The following is a 24459-nucleotide window of genomic DNA, read 5'->3' on the forward strand; positions in this document are numbered from 1 at the left end:
TTCATGGGGGCACACACATGCATATGTCCCTTTTTCCTTCCCGACCCCTTTTAGCTTCTGAGGGCAGCAGTGCTCCTCTGCAGCTGCCTTTGAGGTCCTGCTTTCTCTGTAGGATTCCCTGTAACACTTATAGTCCTCACTGCAGATACAAGAAAAACACAACTGGAGGTTTGGGCCACCAGAATAAATGGCCAGACATCTAAATCAATGGCTAAACAAGTGCATTTGTGAATTTATGGGCACTCCCTGCTTTTAGCTACTTCTGTACTGTTAGTTGGCTCAGCGGCTCTGAACAAAGCCCTTGTAACACTCACATTTCCTCAGCATCAATAATACATCCCAGCGGGGCAGGCTGTGCCGCGCCGCGGTGAATTGAGCTGCACCGCGTGTCACGGTGCTGCAAACCAGTGCCAGGTAACAGGACTAGATGGGGCTGTTGCTGCTGTGATGGGCTCCAGCGTGGCAGAGCAGAAGCTCTGCTCCCAGGGAAGCATCCTGGCTTCATCATTCCAGAGGCTCAGATGCATAAATTGCCTTTTTTTTTTAACTTCTTTTTTTTTGACACTCAACACCAGAATAGCTACATCTGCCTGCCTGTTACTAATTCAGGATGCATTTAAGATGATATTCATTAAACACCTTTCAATCAAAAGGATGAGAAGCCTCTACAGCCATGACTCACGGAAGGGGCTCACCCTGGCAGGATGGGCATTCAGGGAGATCTGTTTTTCCAGGGAGGCACGGGATTACTTTTCAGGCATCATAAAGAGATGAGGGAGGTGGAGCTGACACAAAAAGGTTGTACTTCCTTTTCCTAGCAAACAGAGCCTGGATTTTGCGAGGAGTTCAAAGAGATGACACACACCATTCACTTCCAGAGGAACTTGGCTGCTTTGATGCCTTTGAAATCTGCCTGCCTTGATGCCAGGCAGATGTTGGCAATGCCTTCACCCGGTTACAGTGCCCACCCCTTAAAACAGGCAGCAAAACATCTTTTCCACATATATGAGGCTCAAAAAGAGCATTTAGGAAGCCATTCCACCTTTGTAACACTCAGCCCATGGGTTCGCTTTAAAGCCTGAGCGCAAGAGCAGAAAAAGGTATCAAAGACAGCTTAAAGTGAAAAGTCCTCCATCAGCAGTAAACCAGCAGCTGAATGTGCAGCACACCCTCAGGAACACATCAAGTGGCAAAAAAAAAGTAAATATATTGTCCTCTTAAGATTAAATTAACACATCTTATAGTGTTTTTATTAAAATGCAGCACTGCTTCAGTATAAATGGCATTTATACATAAAAGAAGATTATTTATTTACCCTCTTTCTCTCCAGGGACCCAGGACAATGCGTTGGTTGGAGAACTTTGCCTGGTGCTTGCTTGCATATCTGGCTGATGAAGCGGAATTGTGTCTGTGTCCAGATGTTTATTCCCTGTGGTTGAATGGAAATGACATATAGGGAACAAAACAGGTTTGGTTAAGCTAAGGAGATGTGGGAAAGTAAATTCAGCCAAGGATGGAGGAAAACAGTAGAACTCAGCTAAAACCATCACAACTCACATTTTACTGAAAATTGTTCTGAATCACTGAAATATTGATAACCTAAACAATTCTTAGATTTGTCACCTAACAAAAAAAAAAAAAAAGGAATAATTCTTTGATTTTATGCTTTGCCACAAGTTGCAGCACACAACTTCCTCTACAACTGCTCCTTGATGGTGTCACATCTCTGGGACTTGCTGTAAAATCCTCTGTCCACTTACAAGTGAGTCTGCAATACGTCGCAGCTCTTAAGGGTGAAGTTTATGAGTCCATAACTAATATTTTCAGCATTCATTCCTTTAGTCCAATGTAAGCCCTTGAGAAGTTCAGACCAGGATGACAGAAATTGGTACACACATAGTAAATTGCTTGGGTAGGCAAAAAAAATAGAAGCCCAAACCTTGAAATTCCTCTCACCCAGAATAACATAATTGCTTTAAATATTACAAATTGTTTTTCTTGCAAGTACTTAAAAAATACTATTCATGTGCATCTGTCTGTCTTTGCCATGACCAGAAATGAAATCACAGCTGCATTAGAAATATTTTCAGAATCCTCAAATACTAAACACCTTTAGGCAGGTCATACTACAGCCAAGACACAGCTTTTAAAAGAAAACACAACCATGAAACCAGATATTTAACATTATAAAAAACATCCTACCAACTATACTATGAAATGTCCCTTCTGCATGGGAAAAGAAATTTAAAAATAACATCACAGGTGTCTATGAATTGTTATTTTTTTTAATGCAAATTAAAACTAGCAAGCCAAATTTTACCATTGCATAGCATCTGCTCTTTGCTAAGGCTGCTGCTTGCTGAGAAACAGCCTGGCACACATGACAAGGACAGAAGTTATGCAAGAGAACTAGAAAGGGCCTGAATACCTGAGGGAAGACAGGCTGGGTCACACCAGCAGCAAACGATGAAGATCACAAGCTAATAAAAAGCAAGGCAGCCCCCTCACCAGTATCTGTAGGTGTGAACAAGCATACAAAGGATGGATCCTGAACCATCAATAACGATGCTTGGTTTAAAATAAAGAAGCTGAGAGGTGTTGGGGGCTGCTTGGCAAGGGGCAGGGAGGGCCTTTGCTGCTGCATTTCTGCCACAAGGCTGGGGAGAGGCAGGTTCTCAGCCCAGGGTGGCTGCCAGGAGCTCTGCACATCCCAGGGAGCCACCCAGCCACACTGCCCTGGTTAATTGCCCTGATATTATTCCTGAGTGCGGGAGGGTTTCACCTCCTGTTTGTGAACCTGGGCTGCCTGTGATCAATTTGCAGTAAAGAGTGCCAAAAGTACATTTTATACAGTAAAGATGATGATGATGATGATAATAATAATATAAAGTCAATAATGTATATATATGCATATATATTATTGAATCTACAAGCTGCATGACAGGTTACTCAAGTTACCTTTGTTACTCCCAAGACATTTCAAATGTAGCCATCTCACAAAATCTGACTTCTTACAGGTTCAGGAGCTTTTAATCTCTATGAGCATTCTGGTAAACAGAAGGGTCAAGTATTCCTTGCCAGCAACACTTATGGAAATGCTGAGGAAGTCAGAGCCAGGACCAAAGGCAGATTTCAGAGGAATTCTCCAAAACACCAGCTACAAATGTTACAAAGTTCACCAGCACTTGCTGTCAAATCCAAGCCACTTTTGGGCAAGGCAGAATCTTGCACATAAACCATTTACAGCTGTAAAAAGCAATCCTGCTTGCTCCAGAGAGTATTCTTTCCAAAAACCAAAATGACTTACAAACATTATCATCAGAACTGAATGAAAAGGAAATACAGCCTGCAAGAATAATTTTTGCACAATTAGTCCCATTTGTGCAAATATTTACAATCAAGCTTAATAGTACACGCACACTCCGACTCAAGGGTGATGAATGTACTCACCATTTATTGTTTTGCACTGCCTTCAGGGTCTGAAATATTAATTGGCACAAGAAAAGTCCTGACTTTATAAGCTTTTGGAACTGCTGATAACCTGATAAACAAAAATGTTAAGGCAACTTCAAGAGCTAATCAAAACCCTGGCAGGCTGGAGAAATGTCAATATTTACAGCAAGCAGCCTTTCATCAGTTAATCACTTTTAACCTTCATAAACTAAGATACTACAGAGGACTTCAGGTTAATATATGAACTCTCTATTCAATTAAGGTATTATAAAGGCAGTTACAAACAAGTAAGGGATCATGAAGTGAAGTACAGCTGAATTTATCAGGGGAGAAGCAGGCCAGACAGGGAACAGAGAGCCCCAGCTTCAGTGTTTTAAAGGAAGAAGTGTTCTGTGTAATTCTAAAGAAACAGACTCAGCATTAGTTCCAAATATTTTATTTCACACATAAAGCACAGTACCCATACCCATGCTAATAAAGAACAGACTTGTGCCAACCCTGGTGCATGCTTTTGTTATTGCATTATAGTTCCTGAGAATTATAGTGCATAATTAAATAGAAAAAAACTTGAACCTGGAATTATAAAACCATCACCACAAACCAGCAATTCCACTTGATATGTATTAAGTCACTACTTTTTTTTTTTTTTTTCTTTAAGGAAAGAAAAAGGGAATCAAGGAGGAGGAAAAGGCAGGGAGGGGAATAGAGGGAAAGAGAGAAAGAGAGAAAAATTCTTTTCCTTGTAAATCATTAAAAATGCATGAAGGTTTAAAGCACGCCAGAAACAGCCCGCGCATTCATTTAGGAGACTACGCACGAGAAAACCCACTGCATTAAAAGCAAAAAAAAGAAAAAAAAGGAGATTTTTTTTCTAAAAGTCAGTATGGCAGGGAAGCCAAACAAGCCATGGAGGAGACTGGTGGGGAGGAAATGTTCCAGGCAGGGAGGGGCTTCTTGTTCCATCCCCTTTCCTGACTGAAAGCATTGGGGGGCACGAGTGCTGCAGCATTTGTGATGCTCCAGCAGGGCTTTCCGAGTTTTATCTTCCAGAGGAGCTAATCACAATAACAAACATATGGATTATTATTCTTGCTGTTGAGTTCAGCTTCTGCCATAGAGAAACCTCCTGGTATGAATGGCTAATTTATTGAGCTACAGATGTGAGCTCTCCTTTGCACAGGGAATGCAGTGAGATACAGGAGTCAGCAGGGCCTGGGATCAGCAATCCAAGGTTAAATATCTCTTTGATTGTTCCTACCTCCTGAAGGCACTTCAGCTCAGTGCTTCCTGCCCTGTGAGAGGGAATGCTTGCTGTAAATGATGTCCCACTATGAGAATCCTGGGTTTTATATAAGTAGTTTATCGTTACGAAACATCAGACATCACACACCATTAGGGGAGGATTTTCACCCTGTACAAAGCCAAGCTCCTGTGGGACAGGGTATCTGACCTTGATGTGTCATGCTGTAACTAGAAAGAGACGTCAGGAGAGAAATGGCTTTTATTGTGGGGAGCTGGTTTGTTTGCTGTTTTGAAGTTTTCTGCGTCATCCTCTTTAAATTTTTAGAGTGAATTTATTGCTCTTGAAATCCATATCCCAGGGGCCTGGGTCTGCTCAGCGCAGAGGAGAGTACATGGGAAGCAGTGCTGCAGCTTTCCCTTCCAGTCTCTCAGTCCTGACTTGCAGTAAATGCTTGGAAATTATTTTAAAAAAAAAAAAAGTAACTAGTTAGTTCCATCTCTCTTGGCACAGCAATACCAGAAAAACCCAAGCCTCATGTTTTTCCTATATACTGTGCACATAACCAGCCTGAGAGCACCATTCATGAGCTGGGAACCACCTAACAGCCAATAATAGCTGGTAATCATTGGTACACCCAGCCCCACTTACCATTAAATCTGTGCAGAGGGAAGGCTCTATGCAGGGTGCTCAGCTCTTGTGTCCCCAGTCCCTGTCTCTTTGCAGGTCTCCAGGAGCTTGAAGGCTGCTCCATCCTGTTACACGCTTGAGTCGCCTGGTCTGTTGGTGTTGCCAGCTCTTGTACCCTTAGATGAGATAAAATATGAGAAGGAATAGAAACACTAGACCCCATGACTTGACTAACACAGGGTTTGCTGTAATCTCTGATAGGGAGACAAAATACCCAACCCACGCCTGCTGCCGGGCTTCTGGTGTTGGTCTGTGCAGCACCTCCAGTAGGGAGCACCTGGGCTGCACAGACCACAGGTGTCATTCAGTTTGAGGACCACCATAGCCTGGGATTTTCCAAAGCTGAAATTTCAGAAACCAGACAAAAAGGGCAATCTCTATTTTCTGGTCCGAGTGGGAGTTTCTGCTGTGCTGTTCACTGCTCCTGACCAGGCGTTGCATAATGCCAGCCCTGCTGCATCCCTCCTAATGATGCCATTTTCTCCATAGGCAGGAGGCAGTCGGGTTTTGCCTAATCAGCAATTTTAGAGCTTTTGATTCCCACTCCTCCCCACCCCCTCTTTTTGTCAATATTCATTATAAATACTTGAAGTCAGGGTTCCTTTTTTGCTGACTGTGCTTTCTCTGCCTCACCCCTTCAGGTGGTTAGCTGACAAGTGACCACTTCATGCACAAGGAAACTTTAAATGAATCCCAAAAGAAAGTATTTGTGTAAGAATGAAAGGGCATTCCAGGCTTCTGCTGAGTAATGGATGTGATAATAATTGTAGGGGAAAAGATCCAAACAGTTGGGTGTTGGTTTTTCCTCTTTCTGCAGCCAGGCTCTTGATCAAAAGATGTAAAAAGCCTGACAGTTGCTGGAACAAGAGCTGCACTTTGATTCTGGGGCACACAGGAAGGATGGCTGCCAACACAGGAATCAAGAAACTGGCTATTGCTCCTTTGAACTGTATCAAAAGCTCATCATACGTACTTCTTCCAATTAACAAGTGAATTTATTATGAGTATAAATGAAGGGCTGGTAGCCAAGACTGGGAACAGACAGCAAGGGGGCATTTTGCTAGTTAGGGCCACAGTAATGCATGGCAGCTCAACATCACAGCTGCCACCAGTCCCAACCCAGCCTCTCCCCACCACTTGCTCTTGGACCCTGAAAAGCCACTGCTAGCCCTGCCACAGGCCACTTTTCCTGAGGGACAACCTCTTGTTCCTGACAGTCCGTCAGCTTTGACATGAGGAACAATAAAACTGCAATCAAATGCCTTCCTCCTGTGTGTGGAGGCTGGGGATCAGGTTCCGCCTGTATCTCTTACCTTCCATCTACCACTTTGAAGGGTTTGTTTTTGAATTGTATCTGGATATCTCAGAGTGGAATTTCATTCTTCTGAGACTTTTAAAAGTAGACTGAGTAAAGAATTAGCATGAGACAGGGAGCACACTGAGCAGCCTCCAGCTCACACAGCTTTCTGTCATTATTGTCGGCACTGTGGGTGCTGCCCAGAAAAGATGATGCTCTCCAAAACGTGAGAATCACCCTGGGAAGCAATGAAAGGCATCTGCCTACATTTTGCTCCTCAAAGAACAAGGGCAGTCTTCCTTCTTAACACAACATAGGTATAGATGCACTAGCTGAGGCTCGGCTGGCATCTTCTCAGTCAGAGTGGCAAACAAGGAATATCTTGGGAAAGCGTAAAAAACAGTATATGAAGGATATGGAATTTTTTCTGTTTGCTCTATGTCAGCTTAAAAAAAATACGTGAAAGGGCAGATTAAAGCAGAGCCCACTCCTCAGTTCTGAGGAATATTTGTGAAGGATTGAATTCTGCCAAGTTTTGTGCTGGTTTGCTCGCTAAAGGAAATGTCCTAGTGGCAGAATGAATGTATCCAGAAGTTAAATTAACATGTTTTGTTCTGGGATCCAATACAGCTGATCAACTTATATCTTTGAACAAGTTACTCAGATTCAGAGTGTACTCTAAATTAAGTAAAATCCTCCAATTTGCTGTTGCATCCTGGTATGTCTATACCACTCTCGTGCTGCTCAGGCTATAGGAAACACCAATGGTGCCAGCACACACTCATAAAGCCCATGTAAAATGTCTGGAGAGGAGTCATTCTTCTGCACCAGAGCAAAGATGCTGTTTCCAGTATGCTGTTAAAGGAATAAGCAGTGCCCTACACTTTGGCCATGCTTTCTGAATGAGATGTCCTGGCTGCTTAGCTGAGGAGGCTGTCAGCATGACTGATCACCCCTCACTGCCTCAGGAAAGGGCTTTTGTTTATATTTCAGGCAGACAGTTTTACTGCATTATATATGATCCTTGCAATTGTTACCACTATCTGCTTCTGCCCTAAATATAGTGTGAATGTTCCTTGCCCTTACCCTGGTGTCACTTCCATCCTTCATGTTCCCACTCCAGGTCTCTTACACCGGTTCCAGAAGTGACAAATCAGTACAAATGCATCACTGCTCTGCAGGGCTTGGCAGTGAGGCAGCAGTGTGTGCCTGGGATGTGCCTCTCCATTCACAGGCATGCCGGGGAATGCTGTGTCTTGGAGCTGAACAGAAACTCTGATCCCATGCAGTTCCTCTGAAAGCTTCCCATAAATATACAAGGCTTATGGTGACAAGCTTGCATTAGATTTATACCCCCAGGACAGAGCAGTCACTTGTTCAGTCATAGAGAATGTCCCCAAGTCCCTCGCAGATTTAGCGGTGGGTAACCTGGTAACAGGACAGAGCTTTGATCTCACTGCCTGTCGGATTTCACTGCCTTCCTGGGGATTTTGGGGAAGGGGCAGGGAGAGAAGAAGGAAGGCATTACAGGGCAAAGTTGAGAGAGAAGCCCTTGCTTACTTCCTTCAGTTGAGAACTCACTTAGAAGCATCAAGGTGGACTTTAGGAGTGATTATGATCACACAGGTTCTCTCTGTACCTATTCTCCCGTGCCGATGCTCCTGTAAAACCAGCTCGCTCTGCAGGGCAGAAAAATCTGTGTCCACCAATTCCAGCTTGAACTTCAGCTTGTGCATCTGAAAATGAAAGGGGATAAGTCCACATTACTCTCCAGTACTAAAGTCTTGAGGAATTTAACAAGAAAACCATGGTGCACCTCAGTGTGACAGGCTGAGCAGAGGTAGCCTGTTCTTCCCTTGCTGTTTGCTCTGTGCCCCTGGCAGTGCCATGGACAGCAATGTGAATTTTCAAAAACCCTCAGATCCTGTGTAGGTCCAACTCACAAGTTATCCTGAGAGGAAGAACCATGTGCCACTGTGATAGAATTACTTTTAGATCCAAAGGATGTCTCAGAGGAAAGAAAAAAGGGAGAAGGTGCAGCAGGTCAACCTTGCTGCAGCAGAACAAGTCACCATTTCCATTTCCTGCCCAGCTGCTGCCCCATGGTCCCTGACAGCAGTGCTGGGCACATTCAAAACTGCTTTTCAACTGGGCAGGTTTATATTAAGTCAATGCCTTCCCCAAGACCAGACATGGAAACAAGATCCAACTTTTTAATACTTGTGTGAACTGGGAATGAACAAGCTTATGCTTGTTGTCTATACATGTATGGATTTGTTCAGCAATTATTCCATGGTGAAATGCAGTAAATTCTGGGATGGAAGACAAAGAAGAACTGTCATCAGGAGAAAATAGCCATAGATCACTGCAATACAGTTTATCTGCCTGAAATTACAGGTTTCAGGCAGAGCAGGAGTTAGAACTTACATGAGGCACAGAAGTTAATGTCCTTCTTTTACTCACTGAATGTGGACAAGAATTTCACTGTGGATCTGCTGCATTTTGAGTAAGAACCCGTCCCTAAAAGTTTGGATACAATAGAAATTATTCACCACATGAGTTTTCCTTTGGACATCTTGTAACCATGCACTGGCCTGGGCTAACTGGGATCGAGTGAAGGATCCACTGAGGTTACAGCCTGAGTAAACTGAAAGTAGACAAGGAAAACACTGACCATGACAAATTCAATGGCAAAGCAGGAAAGTGCAAATGTCGGCAAGTCATTTCCTCTCTGTAATTAAGGTTCCCTGCAGAGCCACAGTAAATGCAGAATGATCCAATACCTTACAGATTTCAAATTTCCGATGGCATTAGTGCATCCAAGATGCCCTCAGATCATTTGCAGAAACAGTCCAGTCTAGTCCAGATCTGGAAAGAGACTTCTTTCTTCAGGTGAGGGGGTAGCTGTTTCATACAGAACTCATTAGCCACTCTGCTGAATTGCCAATTACTAATTGTTTTGATCGGTGGCTCTTGAGTAACGTCCATCTCCTGGGCTTGCTTGGGACTAGTCATTCCTTCCCAGTTGCCACTAATGGGCTCTCAGGCAGCAACCTCTGCTGCTCTTGTTGATCTGAGAGCATTCATTTTACTTAACTTTTTGAGCTACCCTGCTGGCTAGATTTTTTCCTTTCTTTATTAACGTAAAACCAAAATAAAGCAACAAAAAAAACCTCTCCTCTTGACTGCGTGTCAAAAATAGCAAGCAGAGTTTTTTAGCAGATGACCCGTAATGGCACATCAGTGACGGTGCTCTGTAAAAGATAAGGAGAATCCTGGCTGCAGCTTCGAAATGCAAGCATGCTGCTGAGAGAATGATTTCCAGTACTCCACAGTACCATGAAGTACAAGGTCACACTTCCTTAAAGCCAGAGTAAAAGGGGAGTATTCCTATTTTCTCCAGTTTCTCCAGGATAGTTAGCTTCACTTTTCCTTCAGTGCCCACCCAGACAGTTGCACCAAATGTACACAGAGAAGCAACAGCAAATAAAAAATGTGACTGTAAAATTGAGCAGTAGGATTTACCAGCTAATAATACTTTAAACTTTTGAAAATAACTTGATCAAGTCTCAATGAGACTTCTTTGAAATAGCAAACCATCTCTTGCATGAAAATGTACTCACCAGAGTGTAGTTAATAGCCAACCATGAGAGACCATTTTTACCACTGAAATTGCAGCTAATTCATCATATCTCAGGGGCTGGTTGTTTTTTTTTTTCACTGGTAACTTTCATTCCATCAATACACTGCAGCAATTCTTCGTACAAGACAGCCCTGATAAAGCAGAATAGAGACAAGGTTTGGAGAAATAAAGTGAGAACGTGCACTCTGTGAGCCCAGAGCAAGACAGAAAAGCTGAATAACACACAGTGCCGAGGCACATAACCCCCCCCGAAAGAAGTAGCTGCAGAGCTCCCCCTTTAGCTGCAGCTCATTAGCTTCCAAACCTCCACAAACTTCCCCAGAAATGTGGGTGAACTCTGGTGTCGAGATCACAGCTATAATTGCAGCTTTTCCCTGAACAGGGGCTGCTCAGACTCACCTGGCAGCAAACAGAAATTAGGTGAAGTGGCAAGTCCCACGGACTCCTCAGTCGTCAGCACACACCAAGTCAAGCTCTACAGACAATCCAGAAATAACAGGGCAAAACAACAGTGGGTTTTATTTGTCACTGTCTCCTCTTTACAAATATTTTCTGTAAAGAAAGTTAATAGCATGGGACACAAAACAACATAGTAAGTGATAATATTACTAGATGATGCCAGTGCACTTCTACTAAAATCAAATCATGGTTTTAAAAACTGGAAAAATAAGAGGAAACACCTTTTAAAAAGCACCTTAAGACCGCAAGAAGAAAAAAGAATGCTGTATTCAATTGCCTTAATTTATTTTGCCTAGATTTCACACCATATAATTAAAAAGTTGAAGTGATTTGTGCTGATTCAAATTTTAGAACTGTCATCTTCACCACTGGCACATGATGGTGGGAAGCAGGGAGGGGTCTGCACCTTTGTGCTGACTGCTTTGAGCATCTCAACACACCCAGCTTTTGTTAGAAATCTTTGGACCGCTCATTAAAATTTCCTGGCTTGACTAACTTTTTATTTACACTAATACCCACTCCCATATTAACAGGGTGAACACAAAACAGGTTAAACCAGCAAACAGTGAGCCAGGCTGCTACACTACACACTCCAAGACTCCAGGTCAGCAAAGAAAAAAAACCCCAAACCAGGGTGTGTGCCTGCTTGGTGGGGTCCTCTGTACCTGCTGAAGCAGATTAGAAATTCAGTGCAGGGGATGTATATTGAAATGCTAAATTCTTCAACAATTCTAGCATCCACTGGGAAAAATCTATGGGATAGGATCTATAAAAAATAAACTAGGGCAGGAGAATTATTAATCTCTCTAAAGCGCAGTGAGGGCTCCCTTATTGGCACTGCACCCTCCAGAGGATGTATCCCCACTGATCTGCAGCCACATTCAGCTCACATATTTATGTGTGTGTGTTTTATCACATGCTAACATGGGACTTTCTTTGATTTGTATATGGGATTAAAAAAACCGAAGTTTCCATCAAACTTAGGGAAAAGCTTAATGGTGATTTAAGGCAGTGAAATCTGGCTTGCCACCAGACTGTGACAGCACTGTATCTTTTTCTGCCAGGGTTAGGTGCTCTCTGGTACAGTAGCATTCTTTATTTTTTTAAAAAAAACGAAGAATATATTAATCATTTATGAAGCTGTGGAGTCTTTTCTGGACTCTGAGCACTGTTAAAGGCGCAGGGTAGGCAGCGTGTGGCAGGAGAGGGTGGGGAGGGAGAGGAGCTCCGGACGTGGCTGGAGCTCTTGGTCTGTCTGAGAGCAACGTCAGGGCCACGTCTGGCGGGTTTGGAAACACACGTCAGCAGGTTGGCCTCCTGTTTGTGTTTGTGAATAAATTTCACTTTGCAAAAGCAACAACAACAACAACAAATAAAATAAAAAGCCCGCAACACCCCTGGCTGCACAGGGTAAAGCTACTCAGCTTTCAGCCCATGTGCTTAATAACATCACCTAAGGCCATGCCGTGAACATGCCGCCTAGGGAGCTTTTTTGCTCATTTTTTTTCCTCTCTGCCACATTTCATCACGCTTAATAAAAAAATTCAATAATTGTTAGCATGGAGATGAACCACTTTCTCTGGGAATAGCCCTGAAAAACCAGCAAGCAACCTGCCAAGGAGCTACTGCACAGAAACTGAAAGGAATTCCCAGCCCCTTGTGTCCTCTTTTGAGCAATTGATATCCCCAGTGCTTTGCATTTTACCTACAGTAAGAAACGTCCCTATCTGGGGAGAAAGGAACCAAGAGGCAGCGGCTCAGCCTCAGAGTGACATATATAATCTAGATTGGCTCTCCCAGGCAGACCTTTGATTGAGGAGGAAGAAGAGCAGCTGGTCAAAGTAATCTGCTCAGAGCAATTTGCATAATTTTCTCCCCCGTTTCCTCCGGCATTGTGAGCGTGTCTGGAGAGGAACACAAGCAGCAGATGCTGTGTCGCTCTGTCACAGGGTACAGCAAAGTGGAGAACGTGGGTCAGAATTCATCTGCTAAATATCCCCAACAGGTTAAACAGTTCTGGAGAGCTTCAGTCACAGATCTCCTTTGAAAAGCTTATTCTTTCTTTTTTTTTTTTTTCTTCCTTTTCCCTTCACTGAGTACAAATGATTCTATTTCTCCAGCAGTTGCATGTTTCCTTTCACACTTGTGTGCTATTCAGAAAGATGCTCTTTGTGTTTCTTTATGGAGCTGGCTTCCAGGACCAAGTATTTCTTTCCCCTGCTTGGATGAAGAACCCATTACAAATGAGTTATTTTAGAACAGAAAGCCAGGCTTCTGGATTTAAAATAAATGTGCTTTTAATATTGAACACAACATTTTTAATTGTGGCAAGAAAGGTTAAAAGCCATCCTCCAGCGTTTCAGTTTCATATTGGGTCTGGGACTCTGGTGGAAGCTGCAAATTTTGCAGCTGATCCACCCATTTTCAAAATGGGTGCCTAAAACTGGGCACCTGATTCGTGGTCCTGCTGAGATGAAGGAATCTCTGCAAGGAAAGAACTGTTTATCTACTCTGACCAGAGCTCAACACCCACACCATGCTCCCATGGCTTTAAACTATCTGCAGGAGCCCAGCACAGTGGATACTACAACCTATGCTAAGTGCCCAACAGCCAACATTTCCTAACTCAGGGGACACTGTGCAGGAAATACCTGGAACCACCTGCAGGGGCTCTGCCCTCTCCCTTGGGTCATCCTGCCTCTGGTGCCAAGGTTTGCCTTGTGCAGGATACAATGAACTTCTCTGGCACCCACCTGAGCCTCCAGCTGCCAGCGGAGGCCAAATGTCCACGGCCAGCAGAGCCCCCTGATTTAAAACAGGCAAACTCCTCAGCAGAGACTGTTAACTTTGCCTTGTGAATGCTCCAGAAATCAAGTTTAAATATCAGCTAGGAAAAAACCTCAAACACATAAATATTGTTTCTACTCTTCCCTCCTGGGAAGCTATTCCTCAAAAAAGCCACCGGTATGACTGAGGATGGGAATCCCCCAGCAAAGGTAGGGAGGTTGCAGGACCTCCTTGAAATAATAGTAAAAAAGAAAAATAATAACCATGAGTTTAGCACTCCTGATTCAGAGCACAGACCAGGGTACCTACAGAGGTTGACAGCTACCGTGCAGCATCCAAGGCCAAGCGAATACTGAGGAATTTGGATTACCCAGCCTCTAGCACTACCAGACATCAGCTCCCTCCACAACTGGAGCTCAGACAGTCTGAAGCAATGTCCCTGTTGGCCATCTGGGAAGCCACTGTCCCAGCAGGGATAAAACATGCTGTGTTGTGCAGTCCCTCAGGCTGTTATCCAGCCTCATGTTAGATGCCAGAATAGGGGCCAACGTCTATTTCAGACTTCACAGTAAGCCGTGATCACATGATGCTGAACCAACTGAAAGGACCCCACTCCAAAGGGGGCTTTGCCACACTCACTGTTTCTCCATTACCTGATAAAAACTATTATAATCCTAAAAATGTTGGAGAGATTTCCCCCTGCTCCATCTCCCATGCCTCTCTTCAGTTCTCAGACAGGGCTACTTTTTTCAGACACACACTACATTGCCTGTGTCCTCCATCCCCAGCCCACCTCCTGGGCCAGGGAAACTCCAAAAAACCACAGATCAGCCTCAATTGGGCAGGAGTTTGCTGAGTAGAGCAGTAAGTCTAACTAACAAATTTTCACACAGACCGAGTTTCTGAATATTTCAAAGTTCAGGACAATTTATTATTGTTCTAATTTATTTCCTATAATACATACAAGCTTGTACTCTGTACCCTGCAGAACAAGCTCAGCCTGACTAAACCTGACACCTGCAGAGTGTGGTGGGAGCCACCATTGTCCAGGATTGCTACCCATTTCCCAACCCAGCTAAAGAAGTCTGGAAGCCTCATGCTACTAATCTGGGACAGGAACATCTTCAGCCATGGGAAAAATATAAAGTCTTTTGGGATGGAAAGAGAAAGAACAAAAGTTTTCTTTAGAATTTTTTCCTTAGTGCCCCTCCAAATCCTGCCTCTCTGAGCCGAGCCTAGCAAAGCCAGCTGCCAAAATACAGTTTCAGCCCTTGCTATCCCTCTCAGAAGAGTGAAGCCAAGCCACCTGGGCTGCAGCCCCTCACAGGAGATGTGATTAATTTTTGGAAGAGGAGTGATTTGTTGGCATGACAGCAATAAACAACAGCCTCCATCAATTAATATGAGATCGGAGTGTCTGTGTTGTTCCTCAGTTTTGCATCCAACAGCACCTACTCTGCCCTTGCTCATCTGGAGGATATCCCAGAAATAAAAACTAAAATACTTTAAACCCCCCAGATTTAGGATAGCAACAGAGCTTTCCTTTCACTCTGTGTTAACATGTCCTGTGAGGCTTTTCCTTCTTTAGGTAGCTAATTACAGAAACTCAAAGAATTAATTTGTTCTGTAAAAGCCCCTTTCATTGTTCCGTTAGCACGTCTGGTAAAATCACAGTTTTCATTTAGTAAGCCAACATGTCCCCTACCCTCTCCCTCATTTCCTATTACTATTAGTGTCAGCCTTGTACTAACCCTCCATTTCTTTTTTTTTTTTCTTTTTTTTTTTTCTTTTTTTTTGTGTGGAAACTAACTACCTTTCAGTCACTGAAATGCTAATTTCAGAGACAGGCAGTAGGCAGCTAGAAGATAATGTTACATGTTTCCATCCTCCCACAGGGGAAAAACCTGGAGGAATCACAACATCTGAGATGCTTTTGCATTTTGGATAGGAAGACAAAGGGAAAACAGTTCATGTGTATACAGACACAAATGCATTTGGAGACTGGGTCTTAAGAGATTAAAAACATAATTGATATTGGGTGCGTTTGCTACTTACAGGGCAGGTAAAGGAGAGATCTGAGCTTTAGATTTTCAGAAGGAGGAGAAACATAGTTGGAAACTCCCTGTTTAAAATAAATATATTGATGGATATTTTCTTCTCAGGAATACATACTAGGAAGTGGCAGTATTCCTCACAGAAGTACAGAATATTTGTCATATTTTCTTGCCGTGTCACTTTTTCTGCACTGTTTCATTGAGGCCAGTTCCTGAAGGAACAATTGCCTTATTGTCACTCTGAATGTCCCAGGAGCAATGCAACACAACCAAACAAAGAGGCAGGAGGGGGAAGAAAGACAGAAAAAGTGGAACAACTTTTCCAGTGTGAATCACTAGTTCTTAAGTAGATCCTTCTGACACGGCAGCTCGTCTGCCGAAATCCTGTCCCTGCTTCCTCCCCTCAGTGTGTGTGGGCTCACGCCGTTGCTTCCTCTCTCCACTTTGGGTATTTGGGTTCAGTACAGTCTCCCTGCTAAGAAAAGGAAAAACAACAACCCCTCTGAAGTCACAAAATCCCTGATGTGGATTTTGGGAGAACTCACAAATTTCCTGTTGTCTCTACCTGACGAAAAGAGATTGATCCAGGGCACCTAAAAAAAACATCTCTTTGTTTCAGTTTGGTTTTTAATGCAACATTGCTGGTATTCACCACTTCTGATTTGGACTGGAAGGAGGCAATCCTTGCGATTCCTGATGGCACAGACCAGGCTCTGATAAGTGAAAGAACCAGGAAAAGGCAGCTCAGGCCTCAGCACAGGGATAAGAACCCAAGAAACCCAAAGGCAATTCTTCCAGGTGGACACAAGCAGCCAATTGCTGTGGTAGGATGTCTGATCTATGCTCTTCCTACACAGACTGTTGGGGATGTGTATTTAATCTTTGAACGGGACCTCATCTAAGCTTCTTCCATTCCATTGACATCATCACAAGCAATTGCATTAATTTAACTTTAAAAGTTACCTCTCTCAAAACCTGAAGGCCATTGCAAACGCTACACTGAGGAGCTTAAATTATGATGAAATTTTTCATCAGACAGCTTGAGAGTTTTTTTCCCTGAAAAACTTATGCCTGCCTACATGCCAGAAGTATTTCTCCATGGGGTCAGGAGATCAGGCTGACCTAACACCAGGATTTTATATCTATGCCTTCAAAGTGGTGGTCTGGATGCAGATCACTCAGTATTGTTGTATCAGGCTCTTGGTTAGATTCTACACACATATTTAAGTGAATTACTATATAGTCCCTTTATTTCCTATCTATTTTTCCATTCCAGAGAATGCTCATTGTTATTGGGTTTTTAAGCTGAGGCTCAAGGATCACATTTGATTGCATAGGACAAACCATTTTAAGTGGTAAAGCTTAAAGATGGAAAAAATGAAAATTATGTAATTTAATAATGAACCGCAACAATGGAGCACAATCTTCCTGTGTATTATTGACAATGATCATCTCCGGCTGCCAGCACTGCTGGCTGTGAGGATTCAAGATTTTCCCTGCGCCAACGCAGACCTCACTCCTATTTCCAAGCTTTCCAAGTGCAAACAGACCACAGGCTGCTTTGCATTACAGGGAGGCCTGCCCGTTAGTTTTCTGTGAATAGAGCTTCACAGATTTTTACAGCCCGGTGTGTGCACGCAGGCGTGCAGCATCTTCCCCACAACATTTTGCTGACCTCTGCTCAAAGCACGTGGACAAAGGGATTTGGCTGCACAGAGGGCACCTTGTACACCTTGATACAATCCTTGTATTTCCTGTGGAGGAGGGCCTTTGCTCAGCACAGATGGAAGCAAAGCGTTTCTGCTGGGCTGGGCATTTCTAAAGCCAGCAGAAAGTCCCTTGCCATTAAACCCCACTGCCCCTCTCAACATTGTGTTCCTCTGAGCAAACCCAACCCCTTGCCTTTTGTTTCCAACTCGTTCCCTGAATTTCTGGATTTGAAAAAAGCCCAAATCTCAGCTGAAATCTTACTCCACTCTGGCAGCCTCTGCCGTGCTCCTTGTCTACATGGGGTGTGTGTGGTTCCAAGGCCACCATCGGCCACGATTCAAGTGCAAGACTTTCAAGTGGGTTAAGCTTGCAATTGTAACAAGACTATGAATTTTATCTGACCTGACGTCAGTATTTTGAGCTCCCTGTTGCTTTGGTGGGGAGTTTGTTGCCCAGCAAATCATTCCCTTGGATTAATAGAGCAAGATGACACACTGGGTTGTCACAGTTTGCTGGTATCCAATGAGTCAATCCTTATGAATAATGACCAACATTTTGAAATTAATTAAGAAAGGCTTCCAAGGTATAAGATGGTAAAGATAGAGCTGTTAGTGACACGATGAAGGCTTTTACATTGGAGGCAAGCTGCCATATTTCTCATTGCTTATGCAGAAAGGTCAGCTCCTCGCTTCCAGATGATCAGGATAGTCCTAAGAAGAGGAGTGGAAGACTACATAAAGGGACATAGGAAAACCAACTCTGAAAAAATAAGCTGCATCCCAAACCTCCATCAGAAATTCCAGCAAAACTCAAAAACCCTCCAAGAAAACAATCTGGAGATTCAAGTAAATCAGATTGCCTAAACTATAGATTCACTTCCTTCTTGTGAAACATCTGTGGAGGCTGCTCACATCCTGGCCCTTCCACCCACTCCCACATTCCAGCACCCAAAAAGTAAAAATGAGATCTGCTCTTCGGAGGCTGGCTAGCACGGACGCCTGAGTGCCAGGTATGTGCAGCTGTATGCTTGATTGCTAATCCATCTGCAAGACTCGGCGTGGGCCACTTTTGTTTGAGCCTCAAGGATGGGAAAATGGGTTGGAATAAATAATGTGAAAGCCCTTGGCCTTTTGCCTCTTTTGAAAGCTGAATTGGAAACAAAAGTTCCTTCCAGGTTCTCAAATGTTTGGTTAGTGCCACCCATTTGCTTATTATGCTGCTCCATTTTTGGATCTCATATGAGAGAGCAGGCCCTGGAACACTGGGAGAGCAGCTTTTCTCCCAGTGCCTCCGAGACTGGTTGGAAGGAGAGGGAGCTTGCAGGAAACCTGTTTTGTGGAAACATTAAAGCAAAGATTTTGCTTCAGAAAAGTTTAGTGAGCACAAGTAAATATTCAGCATTGGAGAATGTAAGGGAACAATGTGATAAATCTGGAACTAAACTCAACAATCTGAAGGACTGGATGCACCAAGAGTGGACAAGCCACTCTTGGATTGATCAAAAATAGATTCAACATAATATACAAAAAAATTGCAAAGTTCAGCTAAAAAACCCTGCTCCCTTCTCACTGGTTTATATTTCTAGTTTCTTGTCCTGGCTCTGCCTCATCTTCTCTCAGTGGGCCATGGGTGTTACCGAGCAGCATGGTAATACTTGGCCCTAGTCCTAAAACATGGATTTTTGTAAACATCAGTGAATAAAATTATTTAACATCCTGCCTGAACATTGTTTTAAACCTCTGCATACAAGCAAGGGAATGCCAGTCCCATAAAACTTACATGGAAAAAAGAAAAAGTCTTCTGAGTGAATTTTAAGTCACCATTTCTTGACAGATAAACATCTCAAAATTAAGACTTTCCAAAACTATTTTGCAGAAAGTGAGATATAGTTAGAGACACTCAAACAATTCCTGACTGAGGGTAAGGCATCCACTTGAACTATGGGAGTCCAAGTTTCCAGACTGCTTGAACTGGAGAGGAGATTTTGAACCAGGGGTTTTGCCTCCTAAGGTGAGTCCCTAACTAATGGGATACCAATAAACCATTACATCTTGCACACTGAGACGCATTCAAACAGTCACCTCCTACCCTTGAAGCAATATTTCTCCCACTGGAGTTGTCCCTCACCCTCTTCCTAAACCAGCTGCATGAGTCCCTCAGACACACCAGTGCCTCTTCTTTAGGACTCACTCCCTGGGCTGCTGCCACACATCCCAGATCCCCACCCTGAGACATGTCCCCTCACTGGTTTCCCAGTTCAAAGTATGGGATGGCTGCTGCAGGAGAGGAAACCTGGGAGGTCTGATTCTGGCTGTGCTGAGTGAGTTCATTTCCCAATCTCCTCTCATTGTCTCATTGCACGTGGCAGCCTGGAACGCTCCCAGATGAAAGCACGGATGGAGGGGGCACAGTCCTGACCTCCCCCTACACCTTGTCCCAGCTCCTGGGAGGAAACGAGCTATTCCCAGCTCTCTGCTCAGGCTACAAAAGGGGCACCTCTCCACTAGAGAGCGGCTTCGCTGACTCCCTCCATCTCCAGGATGAAATGGATTCATCACGAGGTGCTTAGCGGGATGAGCCGTCTCCACTCAAATCCCGGGATTTGCAATTCGTGCTGCTTCGGGGCTGTGGGAGGGCGTTGGGCTCACTCTCCCTTTCCATTTGACTCAGCCTTCTCATAGCAGGGATTATCCTCCTCTATCAAAGGGAAAGCTGCGGAGCAGACGCCCGCCTATTCTTCCCGAGCACTGAGCCTGACAGCCGGCTTTTCAGCCCCGCTCCCATTACCAGCTGCCCTACAATGAGGGAGCTAAACTCCACACAAGGCCCACATGGAGCTCCAGAAGGAGCTGGAGGGCTGGAGGGTGCGGAAGGGGAGAGGGAGAAGCCGGGCGGAGTGGCCAAGGGAGAGAAACAACTCATGCAGATGAGGGAGAGTTAATCCTATTTAGCACATGTATATTATCAATGAGTGTGTGTGGTGGGGAAGGGCGAGGGGGAGCCCCCCACTGCAGGCAGGCGGAGGCAGACAAAAAGGTCATTCATGTGTGGCTCACAGAATTAAGAAGGTACCACAATCTGCTGCTGGTTTGGCTCCAAATGCTTCTTCGTATTCAAATCAAAGCCCCTTCCCCCAACCCAACCTGCAAAACTTCCTCGATTCCCTGTCCCTGCCTCGCTGTGCAATTACCCGTCCCAGTTTTACTTTCCATCCCTTCTGGTGGCAGTGGGGAGGTGAAGGGCAGCAGCACTTCAGGACCAACTCAGCACCATAACCCAAGGAATCAAAATTTCAGCTTATGTTAAGATTCAGGCTTCAGAAGTGTAACACTGGTGTGCTCTGCCTTGTGTCCCAAGAGTTACTCCAGAAATGGCTATGGACCCACATTTCCACAGCTCTGGGCTTGATGCTGAGAAGAAATTGTAAAATGCTGAGCTTTCCAGAAATTTTGTGTCTGGAATTCAGATATCAGCCTGAGAGCTCAGGAATATTTTGAGTTGATCCTGGACCATCATTAGCTGTGGCTTTGCAATGAGACTGAGTTTCCAAAGATCCTCTCTGTCCAAGTTTTCTCCCTAGCACATTGCACCAAGTGTCTTTATACATCATCGTCCTAGCTTGGCTGTACAGCATAACAGTGCCTTCCCCTGCAAAGTCCCTGCTTCCTCAAGAGCCAATGAAAAAGAATCCTAAACTCAGGGTTCTTTTCAACAACAGTGTGGGGATGAAAGACCAAGGCTGGAGTGAGTAATTTAAAATGCATAAAAAATCTGAGACTTGAATCTACAGGCTGCCCCTTTAGAGAAAAAGCGAAATGTATTTTGGACAAACCATTTGACTGCTTATGAACCACAGACACAAACATTGCTCCTTAATTTGCATTCAGTGCCAGAGGAACCTGCACTCCCTCTAATGAGCACTGCCAGCCACCCTCTTCAGAACTCCCCAGCCACCCCAAAGAAACCAGCAATTCCTCTGGGACTCTGACACTGGCTAACTCCAGCCTTTGGATGGCTGCTTGTGCTGTGTTGCACAGATCTCACTTCACCCCCCAGTAATCTCCTTGCCTTCTCCACAGGAGTCGGGAATACAGGAGCTCTCTCCTCCCCTGCTGTATATGCTCATAGGTTTTAATCCAATTAAACTGTTCTCTCCCCTTGACAGATTCCCTTTTTTCTTCATTTGCTTTCAATAAAGAAGCATCATTTGCTTGGGAGCATTCCAGGGTTGCAACAACAGGCCCTTTGCTTACATGTGTCACTTACAAGTGGAAAACTGCAAACGAAGCTCAAGGTTTATTTTAGAAGGAGGGTAGAAATGGCCCTGTTATTTAATTATTTTTTAAATGCTTTTAAAACCTTAAGCAAATTAAATTGCAAGAGGAATCTCATTCTTATTCTGGGAAGACCCTTCCTCGTCCCTTTCTTGTACCAGATTGGTATGTCAGCACAGGCATATCCATTGCCTGGCTCCCACAGACCCATCAAGCATCGATTTTGACACTTAACAGAATTAGAAATGCCAGCCATCCAAACCTTGATGGCTTTTCACAGGGAACAAGCACTAACCTCCATTAGGAGGCTTCCCTTTATCACATAGATCCTCTTATAATTCAATTTGCAATGAAATTCTCCCCCATTTCCCCAAACCCTGCCTGCTGCCAGTCCCATTCCTCTACCACCAACACTTATTCCTCAGTGAGACAGACCTATATCCAGTCCTTTCCATAATTTAAAAAAATCATCACTTATACCACTTCCCTCTGCTGGAAGGAAGCCACAGTCAATAGGTGAATCAGGTCTGCACCTTGTACCCCTGAGTTAATAAATGTTGAAAAGAGGGTGAGCAGAAACCTTTCATAAATATCTCTTGTGCCAACTGAATAAAAATGTCATAATGCAGCACCCCTAAATTCCTTGTAAAAATGTGCCTGAAACATGAAGATAGCAGTGAAAAACTCAAATATTGTTGGTCTGCAAATCCTTCAGCCCTCAAGCAAATAACTGTCTGTACAGAAACAAAGTCAGGAAAATCCAACTCAAAGATAAGTGGAACTGCTGTTAATGTGAGGCAGTGCACTACCTGGGTTTGATCCAAAAATTAGTCAAGTTCTTCATTTAACTACAGGGGGTAGTTGGATTAGATCCCACTTGGCTGATGTGCCAGGGGCAGGAACGTGCAATTCTCTCTCTCTCACCTCCTTTTAAATGCTCTCAGACTCATGGTATTTTACAAATCATTCAAGGACTTGATGGGTTAGCAGGAAATTTCCTTTGTGCTGTTGTGCCAGAGATGAGGAGCAGATCTTGTAGGCAGCTCTTCATTTTACAGTCTGTGAGATCCCCATTCAGCTGCAGTAGGGGAATGTATGCACAGGATTAAAAATTATCCATGATTACAATTTAGAGTGTTATAAACCACTCAGCACCTGGAGCCCTGGCGAGGCGATATTTAAAGATTAATAAAATAAGCATTTGAAAATCCACTTCCCCTTTGGTTATTTGCCAGGATCATAGTCCAGAATATAGCATTTTCTGTGCAAGAACTGGTAAGCTGATTAACAGCTAAAGGAGAGTACTTTTGTGCACTTCCTTCAGAATGTACAGTACATACCATATCATCCGCATGAATAGGGGGAAGCCCATCCTGAAACTATATCTTAATAACTGGAAAGTTAGTCCAGGGATTGTATTTTAATAAATAGTTATTGAAGAAGCAATTGCTGTTCAGATATCTGGCCAAACTGAGTCTCCATCAAATTGGGATTAGTTCGACTGAGATCTAAGGGGTTATTTGTCTAATGATGATTGGACTCTCATTAAATACATGTTTTCATTTTACTATGTTTTTGAGGTTTGATCCCCAAGACTGAGCATATACATTTAACTCCACCAACCCATGTAGTCTGGCTTCATCTCATGTTCAGGGTCTGGTTCAAAAATCATTAAAATTAGTGTCTGTGTTTCCACTGGCCTCAGTGGGCTATAGATTTCATCCCAGTTCAGGAGATCTCTTGGTTTAACACCAAAGTCTACTGAAGTGAATTAAGCAATTCCCATTGACACCAATAATTTCCAAACCGTGCTTGTTTATCTCCAGTTTAAACTTGAAAGCATCAGAAGAATATTAAATCAAAACCAGGGCAACTTAGAAAGATAAATGGCATTTCATATGGACTCTAACCCCTTAAAGCTGTATATGTTTGGGTAAGGTTTTTAGAAATTAAACACATTTCTCCCCCCATAATACCACTGTTTCCACTGGAAAGGGATTTGGTGGTAAGTGAGCTTTACCCATATAACTTCCCAAAGTACAGACAATTGTTGCAAATAATGCTACCCATTAACAGTAAATGCTTTCACTGTCTCCAGCTCTATAAATTGCTAAATATTACAAAGAGCTACTCCTTAGTTCCTCCCATGAGAGATTTGAGATGGGACTTTTTTGGACACAACTGGTAAAAGTAAGAAAGGATTTCTTCTCCCTCATCCTTTGAACAGCTGTTTATTGAACAAATATATGGGAAGGGAGAGGCACTCTGACCTGAGTTGAATTCTTTTCCATATACTTTCCCTTACACTCTAAGAGTTCCTCTAGAAGAAAGTCATTGAGAAGACAATTTTAAACAATTAGCACTCCCTGTTATTATTTTTACATGATTTTTCCAAATACTAAGAGAATAAATACAAAGATCAGGAGTTCCCTAACTTACAGATTTAGTTTTAAGGTGTTATTTGTACCAGCAGTATGAGAGGAATATGCACCCAAGACATAAATAGCAGAGTCTGTAGAGGATGGAGTAGGGACATGTTGCTCCAGCAGGAGGGGCTTATCCAGATGCCAGTCAATTAAATGTCCCTGAGAAAGGAAGATAATTCCTTTCCTTCACCCTGTTTCTCTCAATACTTAGAGGGCAGACCCTGTTTTCACTTTCCCCCTGCCAGCCCTTATCACCTCCATTGGCTTTCTAGGAGGGACTCGAGATTAATGCACATGTAGCAGAGCAGATTTAAGAATTACTTTATTTCAGTGGAAAGGTCTTGCTGCTACTTTAAAATATGTCCTTCTCTTTTTCTCTGACATTGCAATTAATCAAGGCTCCCACCCACTCAGAGCCTGTCTTCA

The sequence above is a fragment of the Pseudopipra pipra genome, chromosome 15, assembly GCF_036250125.1.
Source record: "Pseudopipra pipra isolate bDixPip1 chromosome 15, bDixPip1.hap1, whole genome shotgun sequence".
Lineage (NCBI taxonomy): Eukaryota > Metazoa > Chordata > Aves > Passeriformes > Pipridae > Pseudopipra > Pseudopipra pipra.